This window comes from Triticum dicoccoides, chromosome 5A (assembly GCF_002162155.2).
Source record: "Triticum dicoccoides isolate Atlit2015 ecotype Zavitan chromosome 5A, WEW_v2.0, whole genome shotgun sequence".
In the NCBI taxonomy this organism is placed as follows: domain Eukaryota; kingdom Viridiplantae; phylum Streptophyta; class Magnoliopsida; order Poales; family Poaceae; genus Triticum; species Triticum dicoccoides.
The window spans coordinates 387,002,679-387,019,358 of NC_041388.1; positions in this window are offsets into that span (position 1 = coordinate 387,002,679).

Consider the following 16,680-nt stretch of genomic DNA (forward strand, 5'->3'; position numbering starts at 1 on the left):
AATAAGCCATCGAATACCTGCACAAACAAACACCAACTTGCACCCAACTCGACAAAGGGGTTGTCAATCCCTTCACAGTAATTTACAAAGTGAGATCTGATATAAATGGATAAATGGTAAAGTAATATTTTTGGTATTTTTGGTTTATGGAATGGAAAGTAAAAGATTGCAAAGAATGTAAATAGGAAACTATTATTGTAAATCGGAAACTTATATGATGGAAAATAGACCCGGGGGCCAAAGGTTTCACTAGAAGCTTCTCTCAAGATAGAAAATATTACGGTGGGTGAACAAATTAATGCCGAGCAATTAATAGAAAAGCGCAAAGTTATGATGATATCTAAGGCAATGATCATGAATATAGGCATCACGTCCATATCAAGTAGACCGAAACGATTCTGCATCTACTACTATTACTCCACACATCAACCGACTCCTCCTGCATCTAGAGTATTAAGTTCATAAAAACAGAGTAACCCGTTAAGTAAGATGACATGATGTAGCGGGATAAATTCAAGCAATAGGATGAAAACCCATCTTGTTATCCTCGATGGCAACAATACAATATGTGTCGGTTCCCCTTCTGTCACTAGGATCGAGCAACACAAGATTGAACCCAAAGCTAAGCACTTCTCCCATTGCAAGAAAAACCAATCTAGTTGGCCAAACCAAATCGATAGTTTGAAGAGACTTGCAAAGATATCAAATCATGCATATAAGAATTCAGAGATTCAAATAATATTCATAGATAAGCTGATCAAAAATCCACAATTCATCGGATCTTGGCAAACACAGCACAAAAAAGTATTATATTGAATAGATATCCAAGAACATCAAGGAGAACATGGTATTTAGAATCAAAGAGAGAGAATATTCTTGATATAGAAGCCATAGCAAGTAGCTAGATGGCTCTCCAATGAAAAGTGGTTTCGTGGTAAACTACTTGCTATGAAGTGACTTGCAAAGATATCAAATCTAGCTACTTTCAAGTAGCTAGGTCCGTGGTAAACTACTCACGCTTCATCGAAGAGGAAATGGTGTTGATGTAGAAGCCCTCCGTTATCGAATTCCCCTCCGGCAGGATGCCCGAAAAGGCCCCTAGATGGGATCTCACGGGTACAGAAGGTTGCGGTGGTGGAAAAGTGGTTTCGTGGCTCCCCTGGTAGGTTTTGGGATATTTGAGAATATATATATATATATAGGTAGAAGAAATAGGTCGGTGGAGTCACGAGGGGGCCACAAGTACCCCCCTAGGCGAGCCCTCCGACCTTGTGGCCACCTCGTGGCTTTCCTGACGTGCAGTCCAAGCCCTCTGGATGTCTTCTAGTCCAAGAAAAATCATCGTGAAAGTTTCATTCCATTTGGACTCCGTTTGGTATTCTTTTTCTGCGAAACACTAAAACAAGGAAAAAACAGGCACTATAAAAAAAGACACACCCATAACATTTCGGGCATAACGAATTTTTTTCCTGTCATACTTATGACACTTCTATGACAATAATTGTGACAAAACACGGTATCATCATAGATGTGGTGGGGTCATACTTCTATGACAAAAACTCATGACAGAAAATGGGCTTTTCGTCCTGGGCGGGCCAGAGACGCAGCTGCATGATATTCTTTGGGCCGTCCATGACGGAAAAAACCATGATAGAAGCGAGGGCGAGGAAAATATCAGGGTGTTCCCGATTATAGTGGGTGGTCGGGGCCGAGGGATGCACGTTTCTCTCGTACACGCACGCGCGTGGGTGCGAGGCGTTGGGCTCTAACTGAACCCGAGCGATTGCACTGCAGGCTACGCGTTATTGAACCCGAGCAATTGCACTGCAGGCTACGCGTTACCGAACCTGAGCGATCGATCGATGGCTGTTAACTGAACCCGATCAGGCGATTCCTTCGCTACTACTGCTAACTGAAACTGATCGATGCTGCCTCTGGATGAACAGTGAGTGTTGCTGGGGGGGTGGATGAATAGTTCCCGATGGGCTGGATGAACAGGACCCCGTGGTGTTGCCTCTGGATGAACAGGACCCCGATCGATTGAGCCGGTTGGGGCTGGATGAACAGGACCCCGTGGAGGGCAGGATGAACAGGACCACCCCGTGGAGGGCGGGATGAACAGTAGACGGTGGAGGGATGGATGAACAGTAGCCCGTGGAGGGGTGGTTGAACAGGAGCCTGTGGAGAGGGTTGGTTGAACAGTAGCCGGTGGAGTAGCGCGCGGTGGAGGCTGGATGAATAGGCGCCCGTGGATGAACAGTCATAGGTGGAGGCTGGAGGAGGTCGACGGTGGATGAACAGTAGCCCGTGGAGTCCCGTTTTGCTGTACGCCACACCCCTCCCGATGAACAGGACCCCCGTTTCGACCGTACCGCTCTAACACAAGTCTGTTTTCTCCGTTTTGCCGTACGCCACACCCCTCCCGATCAACAGGACCCCCGTTTCGACTGTAGGAGGTCCGTTTCCTTCGTTTTGCGGTACGCCAGACCCCTCTCGATGAACATGATCCCGTTTCGACCGTGGCCGGTCGAACACAAGGCCGTTTCCTCCATTCTGTGGTATTCCAGGCCTCATTTCCATCGGCTATTCCGTCCAAGCCCACCCAATGAACACGACGACGCATTCCATTCCGACCCAGCCGGTTGGCTCCCCATGAACATGATGACGACTCTGTTTCTCTGTTTCGACCCAGCCATGTACACGATCCCTGGCCATACGTATGCGCGAGTAGGCGTTCGAGACCCTGCCTGTATGTACGTACGTGGCCGTATTTTCTTTCTTGCACCTTGGCCGCTGTACGTACGTGTACATGCTACGTGCACGCCTCTACTACGACACATGCACGCCTCTATATCGACCAGTATGTACATACACGTTCGCGACCAGAATGACAACGCTAGGTCCGCTTCGACCAGGTGGGTCCTGACTGTCAGGCACTTCCTTGCGTGCGGAGATGTAGCTGGTGGGTCCTAGCAGTCAGGGGGGCGGATGGTTTTTCTTTTGCCCGGACGCACTTCCTTGCATGAGAAGATGTAGCTGGTGGGTCCCAGCATTTAGGGGGAACGTTTTTTTTCACAAAATACGGTGGCCCATCCGGTGGGTCCCCGCTGTCAGATGGAGGAATAATTATTTTGCGCGTAATAAGGAGGCACTTCCTTGCTGCGGCCGTGGACCTAGCTGTCAGCCTCTCCATGTACAGTCCACGTCCGATGGAAGCCGTTCCTTGATCACGTTGACCACGCTGCACCGAGAGCACCAGGGCGGTGGACAAAGGCATGGCCTAGGAAGTGGACGACGCGGAGCCGGGGAAGACCGGTAGTGGAAGCCCACGCGGAGAGGAGTACGAGGGTTCACTGGTTCGGCTGCGGTGTGAGGCTGCCGTTGCCGCAGAATAACAGGGGGTGTGGGTGAGTAGAGGGATGGCCTGGCCAGCGGTGGGAGTAGTAGGGGCCGGTGAGGCCTCCGCGGCATCACAACCGGCCATGGGAGGCAGGAGCATGCGGCACGACCGACGCTGGTTTGGGCGGCTGGAGCAAGAAGACCAGAGGTTGAAGAAGCACTACGGCCATTGGATGGACATCGTATGGTTACTGGAGCTAGAATCATTCATATTGACTAATTTGACCAAGCCCTCCATCCCCGTCAACTTAGTAGGCCCACAAGTCAGCCTACCACCAAGGTGGGTCCCAGCTAGTAGGGGGAGTATTCATTTTTTTTGCGTAATAAGGAGGCACTTCCGGTGGGTCCGAGCTGACAGCGGAGGGAACGTTTTTTCACGAAATACGGTGACCCGTCCGGTGGGTCCTAGCAGTCAGGGGGGAAACATTTTTTTCGCAAAATACGGTGGCCCGTCCAGTAGGTCACAGCTGTTAGGTGGAGGAATTATTATTTTCCGCATAATAAGGAGCCACTTCCTTGCTGCGGCTATGGACCCAGCTGTTAGCCTCTCCACCTACAGTACACTTCGAATGAAAGTCGTTCCTTGACCACGTTGACCATGCCGCGTTCCGTTGCATGCATGTGTCCATGGGCGTGGTGCGTCCCCACTGTCAGCCTCTCACGTATAGTCATCTTCCGATGACTCTCGGTTGTTGACCACGTTGACCACACCGTGCCGAGCGCACCAAAGGCCGGTGGACGACAGCGAGGCCCCAGACTGGAACGACCCGGAGATGGGGAAGACGGGGCAGTGGAGTCATAGATGGAGAGGAGTGGGAAACTTGACTGGTTCAGGTGCGCGGCATCACAACCGTGGTGCCGCCCACGGGAGACAGGAGCAAGAACAGAGGTTGAAGAAGGAGCACGGCTATTGGATTAACATCCAACGGTCCAGCTGCTAGAATCATTTGTTGATTAAGTTGACAAAGCCCTGCGTACACGTCCGCTTAGTAGGCCCACAAGTCAGCCACCAAATCTGACGGGTCCCAGCTGTCAACGGGAGGAATAATTTTTTTCGCATAACAAGGATGCACTTCCTTCCGTGCGAAGATACAGCCAGTGGGTCCCAGCTGTGAGGTGGAGGAAACATTTTTTCAGCTTAATAAGGAGGAACTTTCCTTGTGTGCGACCATGGACCTCGTGGATCCCAGCCGTCAGGCTCTCCACGTACAGTCCTCTTTCGATGACTCTCGTTTGTTGACCACGCCGCACCGAGCGCAGTGAGGCGGTGGACGACGGCCAGGCCCCGGACAGGAATGACTCAGAGATGGGAAGACGTGGCAGTGGAGTGCGGATTGAGTGGAGGAGAAGGGTTATAACTGGTTCTGGTGCGGCGTGGGGCTGCAGTTGGTGGAGAATAACAGGAGGTGTGGAGGGGTGGAGGGATAGCCTGGCCGGCGGTGGGGTAGCTCTTCGCAGCGACGCGTGCTAAGCAGAGCCGCTAGCCGCCAAAGGCCGGACCATGCGGTCCCAGCAACGCTGGAGGAAGAAGACGAGAGATTGAAGGTGCATGCCGACCAAGTTGACAACGCCCTGCGTAGGCTTTGACCTATTGGCCCACATGTCAGCCTACAAAAATGTGGCATATATTTAACCCATGTTTTCTAGAATGTACAGTCCATTTGCTGGGCTGGGATAATTTCGCGTTAATGCGGCCCATTTATATTATCTAAGAAATCCTAGCCCATTTGCACTTCCTTCAAATACACAAATTAGCTGGGCTCGTTATATATATAATGTTATGTTAGAAGGAGCAATTAATATCAAAAATAAACCGGAGAGGCACATTTTTTATTTACATAATTAACAAATTAGCGAGTTAATGCTCAAAATAAAAATGAGCATGTTATTATTACATTGGTCCTTAAAATCTTCGCAAGCTTTTGTACGCAATCACCAGGATTTTCCTTGCCTGTGAGTCAAAAACTACCAGGATTTTCCTTGCCAACTTCTGTTAAACATTTACTTTTATAAGTTAATAACACGTGGGATGTTTTTATAATCTTTACCTAACAATAAAGCAAATTTGGTTTCTTTCGTCCGTCATGGCATTTTTCAGAAAAGTCCCTCTATTTCAGAGAATTCAACCCGCAGTCCTGTTTTACGTTAAAACGAATCGTTATTTTCGTATTTTACACAAAAGTCCCTATCTTTTCTTGAAATCAACCCGCCGTCTGGATTTAAGTCACACCCGAACCGTTATTTTATATTTTTCAAAACCCCCGCTGATGTTTTAGGTAATTCATCCGCGAATCATATTCAAGTCAAACAAATGCTTTTTAAATTCATCCATATCTTTTAAACCGTAACTCCGATTTGAACATGTTATATATGAAATTTGATTAGAAAAATATGTAGAATATGAATATGAGATTATTTTTACCTGTTAAGTATTTTCAAATATTATTTTGGAATATATTTGAGTCAAACCAAATGATTTTCTAAATTATTTGTATCTTTTAAACCGTAACTTTGATTTTAACATATTATATATGAATTTTTATTAGAAAATGTGTGGAATCTAAATATGATGTTAATTTTACCTGTTAAATATTTTTAAAATATTGTTATGGAAGCAAACTTATAATTTATAGTGCAAGATTCGCTTTTTTCATATCGGCGGCGATCTGGATTGCAAATAAACACCCCACTATAACCATATACGGAAAAGAAAACATTGATAACTACACATGCATACCTCTGAAAAATGTCGCAGGGGAAAACAACAAATTTCTCATCGAGAAAGTGAGAGAAAGCGAGCGAGAGAGAGAGAGAGAAAGAGGAAGAGAGAGAGGGAGAGAGAGATGCCTTAGGATTAACCATATTCAACACATGTTTTTTGTTGTTTTGTGTGAACACCGAGGCCATCACCGGCAAGGGTGCGAAGGAGGATAAGCGGCAACACAAATATGATGCCTCGCAAAAATAAAGGAGATGGACCTATTGTGGTCTTGAGTGATGGTTGTTGAGTTAAGAGCATGTGTTAAGTTTTCTCTCCTGTTGCAACGCACAGGCTCTTTTGCTAGTGTATATATAAGTCTCTATAAAATATACGATAATAGTAATAATATAAATATAAATAATGTGGTTAAAAAAATACATTGGGCTGCCGATCTTTAAGAAAAAGGCCCATAGGCCGGTATGGACCTCAAAAAATTAGTTGAAACCACTGTCACCGTATGTCGTGTGCTATGCATGTGGATGGCTCTCGATGGCGTTTTTTACTTGCCTCTGCACCATACAACTTGTATTTTTAGCCTCCCATTCCGTGGTGGACCAGCAGCCCATTTGCTGGGCGGGCCAACCTACAGAAACCAGCACTTGATTTTTCATCAAGCCCCAAAAACAACGTAGTACTATGTTTGTTTTGAGGCCGAAAACATTATGGCAGGGGTTGAGCGGGGGAGGGGGCAAGACAGAGCAAAAAGATTAAAAAGAGTTGATGCGTTGTTGCTACCCTAACAAAGCAGGTGCAATTCTTCTCGGGAAGAAGGTGTGCCATTGACACCCACACGTCACATACCCCACAGTAGGCATACTAACAAGTTCATACCCAAGCACAACAGAAAAGGTAAACATTCGTATCAAACTCAGGTTCACAGGACACATTCATATTCATAGCCAATATTCACTATCACCAACTCAAAAGATTCATATATACACAAGTTCAGGATGTCTATGGATCCAAATGATTGAAAGATCACACAACAATATTCATAGATAATTCACAAAATGATTCAAATATACACATGTTTAGTATGTTTATGCATCCAAATGATTGAGATCACAGCCAATACGATCCATGGATGAACTTTAATTACCTAGGGTACAGACTAGTAAATGGTGTTCAGTCAGAGGTACTTCTTGCTAAAATTAATGCTTGTACGAGTAAACTTCCGAGTGCATAAGAGGCAGCACACACAATCTGGACTTTGCTTGTAGGTTTATCCTCAAATAGTGGCCTCGTGCCGTGGGAGGTTTGAGCAACTTGGCCACTACTTTCATCCAACTAGTTTACTGGCTCATCTTGGTCCTGTAGCCCGCCAAAATTCCACAATGCAGACTAGTAAATGGTGTTCAGTCGGAGGTACTTCTTGCTAAAATTAATGCTTGTACGAGTAAACTTTCGAGTACATAAGAGGCAGCACAGACAATCTGAACTTTGCTTGTAGGTTTATCCTCAAATAGTGGCCTCGTGCCGAGGGAGTTTTGAGCAACTTGGCCACTAGTTTCATCCAACTAGTTTACTAGATCATCTTGGTCCTGTAGCCCGCCAAAATTCTACATTGTAGACGAGAAAGGAGGCGGTTGAGAAAATGAACCACCCAATTTTTTTGTGCAGTTCAACTGAAATGGAGCACCCTCGCGTGCAGACTGATTAAGTGCTAGATGAATATACGCGTCAACCAACTTGTCTGGAATCTTTAGACTCCATGCCATACAGCTCGCTACCATATCTGCTGATAAACCAAAAGGCACAAGTTGGGACCAAAGACTGGACTGTGTTTTTCTGGGCTATACGCCAAGCAATATTTTTAGCGTTCACTCTCCTAATACTTGGAGTTTGACAACTGGTTCACGCCGGTTGATACTCGAATGAATATAGGCACTTCTTGTCAACATCGATGCTTGTCTGAGTGAACTTTGGAGTACATAGCAGCAGCATAAGTATCTGTCCATCTGATCTTTTTCTGCAGTTCTACTAAAATCACCCAATGCAATGATTAGCGTGCGAGTTCAGGCTCCAAGGTACTCCTTTATAAAATCGGCAAATAGTAGCACAATACCAAATTACCAATACATGACAAGCACAATAATCAGGATAAAAACCAGTACCAACCTGTGTGAGGTAGCATATCAATTACTTTTCCTATGACTGGAAGCCAAGATAAGCTAAGCGACTGACAACAAAGGAAGAAAGCAGGCCCAGATTAGTGACTAACAGGAAAGGACGGAAGCTATCGAGGCAATGAAGCATCCAAAGTTTTTGTGCAGTTCCACCAAAATCGAGCATCCCTGTTGGCACATATATTGAGAGAGTGAGATTACTGTAATAGTGGGACTAGTAGTTGATGAAACATACACTAACAAATAGAAGCACCCTCATTATCTTAATGGGTAAAGTTAGCAACAAGTAGTCTTGCTTAAAGAGAGGTATTAGTTTATTTAATCAGTGCCAATTAGCTCAACACTCAAATCATTGCCATGTATCATAGGTTGCAAAACATTAACGTGCAAAGATAAAGGAGTTTCTCATGACAGTAGCACGATACAAATAGATATGACAGCAAACTAATATGGATGAAGGCCTTAGTCCTATACCAACCTAGGAAAAAAAGCTTATTCATGTAGTCCCATAAGTGATGATAAAGGACTCACTAGATTCACTCAATAGTATATATTTTTGTGCACTTCAAATGTATGGTTGAAATCACTCTTGTTTACCAGTGATGAGATTATATCGAAAGATTATCAAGAACTTCCAGCAGAATTAAAGCACAGGCTGGGATACAATTCATTGTCTTGTCTTGTGTAGTTCCACTAAAATGTATGATTGGCAAAACATGATCCCTGTTTGCACAAGTAGGAACAAGGTGGAACCTTCATTAGCTTAGTGAGAAAGGATAGGAATACATTAGCATATTACTCTAACAGTAGCATCAAATTCATGATGGACAATACGCAAAACATTGCCTCATTTAACCAATGGCAATAAATTGACATGCAAAACAATAGCACTATTATGTCATGACACTAATAGTATTCCCTCCCTGCTCCACCACATGATTCACCTCCATAGACAAACATACACACGGACATGATTCAGCATAGGGTGCTACTAAAGATTTGTTTAACTCCGACAGGAAAAATTAGGCATCAATAAATTACTGGTACTTAAGTACTCCTAATTAATTAAGTGAGACACAGAAGTGGAAGGGCACCTGGAGGATCGTCTCACATGTAAGGTAGTCATTGCCGGAGCCTTTGAATGGCCTCGACTGAGGCCTCTGGCTTTAGCAAGATCGCCTTGGCACTGTTTATTCTTCTTCTTCTTCCTCTTCATGCTCTGTTTCTCATTCTCCTCACCAGTTGGTGAAACCAAGTACATGATTGGCCTTCTATTTTAGAATTGGTTTTGTCAGTGAGGGAGTACAAGTGTACTAGTAAAAATAGCATTATTTTCTCATGGCAGTCGCAAAATAGAGATGAACACATGCATTAAATATCTTTCTTACCTAAAGGAAGGTTATGGTGCCAATATGCATGATGGGGATTGGAACACGGATCTCCCTTTGTGCAGTTCCACCAAAATGAACCAACTGTTCCCTTCTGACATCCCAGTTAAACAACACAAAAGTCACTGCTTTTAAGAGGACCTTTTAAGAAGAGTTTTGTGCAGTGCACCAAAAGGTCACAACAGCAACCAGGTGAAATGGATATCCCTGTTTACACAAAAACCTACACAGGAAACAGTCAGAATCTCAAACAATTACAGGCAAAAACATTTGGCTAAACTTGTCATGGCTTATAACAGTGGGATGGCTTAATTTTTACCAGGGGCATTAGATTAAGAAGAGCTAAATATTTGGTATAAGGGCATGGGACAGTGGGTGCACCAGCAGTCCAGCACCATGTACCTAAATAGGGGCATAAAGTGGTGTTTCATAGTTTGTTTCCCTGAGAAACAAACATCCAAGAAACATATCTGGGTTGGTCCCATTTTTTCACTCTAGCCACCTACTCCTATGTGTGGATAGCAAATCTAGTCCTGGTCCTACCACTGTGTTCAGCGTTACCCCTATATTTCCCTTTTCGACCAAGAGACCGGTTGGATGACCAATCTTTACTACTTTCACCCCCTTTCCTTCTTATTTGTACCAAGTCCGATGTACTATGTTTGGTTCTAGGCCTAGTATTGCCATATTTTCCCACACATTTTTGCCAACCTTGCTAAGTTTAGAGGCTATTTGGTTCTAGGCCTAGTATTGCCATATTTTGCCACACATTTTTGCCAACCTTGCCTAAGTTTAGGGGCCGCTTGGTTCTAGGACTAGGAGTGCCACATTTTTCCATACAATGTTGCCAAACTTGCCTAAGGTTAGTTCTTCAAAATGAGAGCCACAAGTTGGCAAGCCTAAGGGAATCTTGCCACACTTTTTTTGTGCATGCCATGTGGGGCCTAAGTGTGGCTTGCCTGAAGTGTGGCTTGAACCAAACACCCACTAAATTGGCCAAACTTTCCTAAGGTTAGTTCTTCAAAATGAAAGCCACAAGTTGGCAAGCCTAAGGGAATCTTGCCACACTTTTTATGTGTATGCGATGTGGGGCTCAAGTGTGGCTTGCCTAAGGTGTGGCTTGAACCAAATGCTCACCTAAGTTAGTCAAACTTGCCTAACCTTAGTTGTGGCAACCTTTGGCAAAGTTAGTCACAAACCAAACAGCCCCTTCTTGTTTGAACCAAGTACAAGATTCGACTCCATGAAGTAGCTTTACCTCTAACAATAGAAAAAAATAGGTGACGTTGGACCATCCGATCGAGAGGGGCTGAGAGGTAGAAAATGATGCACATGCAATGATGTAGCGAGCTGGGGAAGTAGAGCTAAGGCGGTTTCGAAGGAAGATATACCTGAAGGTCGTCGGGATGTGGATAGGTGGGCGGTGGGAGGCCGGATCCGCCCATACTAGGGCAACAACGAAGGGATCAGAGGACCTCCCGCACCGGCGCTTGGCCAGAGATAATGGTGCGCCGGCAGTGGGTCTCCTCCCTCGCTGTCGACGACAGCCTAAACGTTACCCCTCCTCCCCTTCATCGGCGGAGGTGGATACGTCCAGATCTATAACCAGTGGTGAGGATAGAAAGACAGTGTTGTTTCAAGGGAGAAAGACAGTGTTACCACCCCTATCTTGTTTCGATCTGGAGAGGATGAGAGTGTGTGAATAGAGCAACCCTAGCAAGCAAGCGCGGAGGCTCCAGCCTATATATACATAGTGGGGTTGTTTTCCTTTTTCACTCCATCAAAACAATCGTTTAAAATTGTGTACTACGTGCCAGGTCGCCATTTTTTTAGTTGTTGATTGTTTTTTGAGATAGCTACCCGCTTGTTCCAAGTGGTGTTACGGTGTGCCAGGTCGCACTTTGTATCGTTCAAGTCTCGTACAAGTCCCTCCATTAAACGAACAACCACCCCGTCGTAAAAATTGTGAACAAGCCCACGGCTAAAATTATCGAAAACGTGGGTTGCCCCAACATGTATTATTATTTATATTTTCTACTCCCTCTGTTCCTAAATATAAGTCTTTTTTATTAGCCACACCTAAGAAAAGAATTTTTTTTATTAGCAGTGAACCCCGCATGTCATAGACACAAAAAGTGTGGCAAGATTCCCTTAGGCAAGCCAAAGTGTGTCTATAAATTTGATCAAGTCAAGTTAGGCAAGTGTGGCAAGTGTGGGAAAAATAATGTGCCAACATAAGGCAAACATAGTCACAATCCAAACAGCCCCATAATTTTTTGTGACATGCATGAAAATTTGGTTAGTTAAATTTATATTCAAAATTTGGCAAGGTGCATCAAATCAACACATGCAAGTATCAAAAGGGAAGTCACGGCATGCATGCATGCGTTGTACTCCCTCCATTTCCAAATATAAGTCTTTTTGGAGATTGCAACAAGTGACTACATACGAAGCAAAATATGTCTACATACATCCGTATGTAGTAGTCCATTTGAAATATGTAAAAAGACTTATATCGAGTGTAGTGCTTTGATGTGTCACGTCAACTCGTACAAGACCGAGAATTTTGATTACTACTCCCTCTGTCCCAAAGTTCTTGTCTTAGATTTGTCTAAATATGGATGCATCAAGTCACGTTTTAGTATTAGATACATCCGTATCTAGACGAATCTAAGACAAGAATTTTGGGACGGAGGGAGTACAACGCCCTCTCCCTCGCGGGCTGAGCTCTAGTGCCTTAACTGCACCTGTCTTTGGCTGCATGACACGTGGGCCAACCACCTGTTGGGACCACTTGTCATAGATGCAAAGGCAGGAGCAGTAAGTCAATGAAGCTGCGTCCCTCCCTCGCGCATGAGCGTGGTGGCTCGCAGGACTAGTAGGAGCTTTCTCTACACGCTTGTTAACGGCGACGAACTTGCGGATGGAGTTGACCATTATGTTGTCCATGCAAGAGGAGAAGCCGGCATCGGCGAGGGCTACGACGCTGGCGGTCGCCAGCACCGTCTGGAAACGCTGTGCGGTGCGGGGCCGCAGGCCGGCGCCTTGGATGATTTGGCACAGCTGACTGCCACTCGCGACCATCGCCTCCATAGGTGCTTCTGGCTTCTGGTCACTTGGTCTTGGATTGGAGTGAGCAGTGTTGCGCAGAGACTAATGAGAAGATGGATTGGAGTGGTGGGGCGCCTTTATATGAGAATCCAAACTCTGCTTCATTCACATCGTGTTGGCTCTATTCTGCTTCTCCAATTAATTCCCTCTACATGTAGAGTAATTTGAGGATGCATCATTGACTGTTCAACGTCTCGGGAACCACTACCCTCTCCCTCCTTGGCATTCAAGCACCTATGGAGGCGACTGCCGCTCGCGTCTATCGCGTGTCAGGAGACGCTCCCGTTGACGACGAGGTGCCTATGGTGACTTCGTCAATTTCTAGATGATAGTACTAGTATACTCAATATTGTGCACCACGACCAAGGCCGAGAGGAAAACGAGAGAACTACGTATTTATTTACGGTATAGATTCACTCATTTTACTCCATATGTACTCCATCTCGGTGTAGTCTAGTCACTTGTTGAAATCTCTAGAAAGGCAAATTCTCCTTTCTGGTTTAGAGGGCTATACTAGCAAGTACTCCCTCCATCCGAAAATACTTGTCATCAAAATGGATAAAAAAATATGTATCTAGAACTTATATACATTTAGATACATCCTTTTTTATTCATTTTGATGACAAGTTTTTCCGGATGGAGGGAGTACTATAATAGTGGGCTCACATAGCAATTTTGTCTCATGCAAGAGCCTGGCTATATGCGTGCTCCAAGGTTCGCAACTGCCATGTTCGGGTTGCACTTGGCTCTTCGCCTCTTCAAGAAGACGAACAATGATGTTACTACTACTGCTTCTACAGTATCAAATCCACTGCTGCATGTCCATCCACCGCGAGCGGGAGGGATAGCTTGTTGTAGTACTATAAGCAAAAGCATGTCCTCGTCTGCGAGCCATCGCGCGCATGGGCGAGGGAGAAGGCGTGTAGTAGTAAAATCAAGCTTCTCCTCATTGTACGAGTTGACGCGACACATCATAGCACTGGCCCCACATGGTTGCCTCTAAACTTGGGTGAAAGACCCGCAGTGTACAATACTCCATTTGCTGCAACCTCTAACATTTACCCCACCACAAATTAAAATATATATTCCTGTCTTGAGCAGATGAGCGTGCAAACTAGAATCACCAGGATGACAGGTAGGGCCAGAAGATTATTTTAATCAAAAAATATAGCATGGAGCCGACCCCAACAATTTTAAGCTTACAGGCACGGTACACGCTATCTTAGACTACTCTATACATGAAACTGCCACACGAGCGTCTGGGCTGCGCTTGGCTCTTCGCCTCTTCGGGAGTACTACTACAGTGGCCATTTGACACCAATTGAACTGCTGCATGTCCACCGCGTACGAGAGGGAGAGCGTGTAGCGAGCGAAAGCTTCTCCTAGTCCTGCCAGCCACCACGCTCATGGGTGAGGGAGGGACGCAGCTTCATTGACTTACTGCTCCTGCCTTTGTGTCCATGATAGGTGGGCCCAATAGGTCGGTGGCCCACCTGTCATGCAGCCAAAGGCAGGTGTGGTTAAGGCGAGAGGGCATTGTAGTAATCAAACTTCTCGGCCTTGTACGAGTTGACGCGACACATCAAAGCACTGCACTCGATATATTTCAATAATTTGCGTTTATCGATGCATTAACTACAATGCATGCATGCATGCATGCCATGACTCTTCTTTTGATACTTGCATGTGTTGATTTAATGCACCTTGAAGTAGTATGAATATGTAACGGCAAAGCTTTGTAATGCCCCGGCCCTAATAAGGCGAGAGATGGTTGTGCGCGAGGGGGGCGAGATCATGCAGACGGAACAGGACCCGACAATGGAGCTCTCTATGGTCTCGATGGACCTCACCTTGCTCCACTGCCCCTTGTGCCTCCGCCCCTTGAAGCCTCTAGTGTATGAGGTTCGAATACACCTCGTCCATTCGGCTGATCAAGCAAGGTGCAGGTTTCTTGATTGATGTGTTGTTCGATTGATTTGTGCAGTGCAAGGGAGGGCACCTGGCTTGCGCGGACTGCCGCGTCGAGCGCCCCAAGAACCAGCGGCAGTGCGAACGCGGCGGTGGCTTCGACGTGCGGAACACGGCGGTGGACGACGTCCTCTCCTCGATGAGGGTGGTGTGCCCGCACGAAGGCTGTGGGCTCTACGTCACTTACCACAAGCTCGCTGATCACCAGAGCGTGTGTCCGCTCGCGCCCTGCAAATGGACCGTGCCCGTCTGCGGCTACGAAGGCCCGCCGCCGGTGCTCTCCCACCACATCAACACCGTGCATCCCATGCCCATGCACATGATCCAGTACGGCAAGGCGCTCCAGCTGCAAGTGCCACTGTCAGAGCCACAGCTCTTGCTGATCGCGGAGGAGGACAACCACACGTTTTTCTTGGTTGGCGGCATGCTCGACATCGGCGCGCCTATCGCCATGTCGGTCATCTGGATCAGAGCGGGGGCGTCCCCACTGCCGCACTACATGGCCAAGCTCTAGGCTAACGGCCCTGATACGTCTCCAACGTATCGATAATTTTTGATTGCTCCATGCTATATTATCTACTATTTTGGACATTATTGGGCTTTATTATCCACTTTTATATTATTTTTGGGACTAACCTATTAACCGGAGGCCCAACCCAGAATTGTTTTTTGCCTGTTTTAGGGTTTCGAAGAAAAGGAATATCAAACGGAGTCCAAACAGAATGAAACCTTCGGGAACGTGATTTTCTCTCCGAATACAACTCAGGAGACTTGGACCCTACGTCAAGACAATCAATAGGAGGCCACGAGGTAGGGGGCGTGCCCTCCACCCTCGTGGGCCCCCTATTGCTCCACCGACGTACTTCTTCCTCCTATATATATGCACGTACCCCCAAACGATCAGATATGGTACCAAAACCCAAATTCCACCACCGTAACTTTCTGTATCCATGGAATCCCATCTTGGGGCCTGTTCCGGAGCTCCGCCGGAGGGGGCATCGATCACGGAGGGCTTCCACATCAACACCATAGCCTCTCCGATGAAGTGTGAGTAGGTTACTTCAGACCTACGGGTCCATAGTTAGTAGCTAGATGGATTCTTCTCTCTTTTTGGATCTCAATACAATGTTCTCCCATTCTTTTGTGGAGATCTATTCGATGTAATCTTCTTTTTGCGGTGTGTTTGTTGAGATCGATGAATTGTGGGTTTATGATCAAGTCCATCTATGAATAATATTTGAATATTCTCTGAATTCTTTTATGTATGATTGGTTATCTTTGCAAGTCTCTTCGAATTATCAGTTTGGTTTGGCCTACTAGATTGATCTTTCTTGCAATGGGAGAAGTGCTTAGCTCTGGGTTCAATCTTGCGGTGTCCTTTCCGGGTGACAGTAAGGGCAGCAAGGCACGTATTGTATTGTTGCCATCGAGGATAACAAGATGGGATTTTCTTCATATTGCATGAGTCTATCCCTCTACATCATGTCATCTTGCTTAAGGCGTTACTCTGTTTTTAACTTAATACTCTAGATGCATGTTGGATAGCGGTCGATGAGTGGAGTAATAGTAGTAGATGCAGGCAGGAGTTGGTCTACTTATCTCGGACGTGATGCCTATATACATGATCATACCTAGATATTCTCATAACTATGCTCAATTCTGTCAATTGCTCAACAATAATTTGTTCACCCACCGTAGAATACTTATGTTCTCGAGAGAAGCCACTAGGGAAACCTATGGCCCCAGGGTCTATCTTTATCATATCAATCTCCTACTACTTAGTTATTTACTCTGCTATTTACTTTGCCTTTATTTTACTTTGCATCTTTATCATAAAAATACCAAAAATATTATCTTTATCATATCTATCAGTTCTCACTCTCGTAAGCGGCCCTATAGGGATTGACAACCCCTATATGCGTTGGTT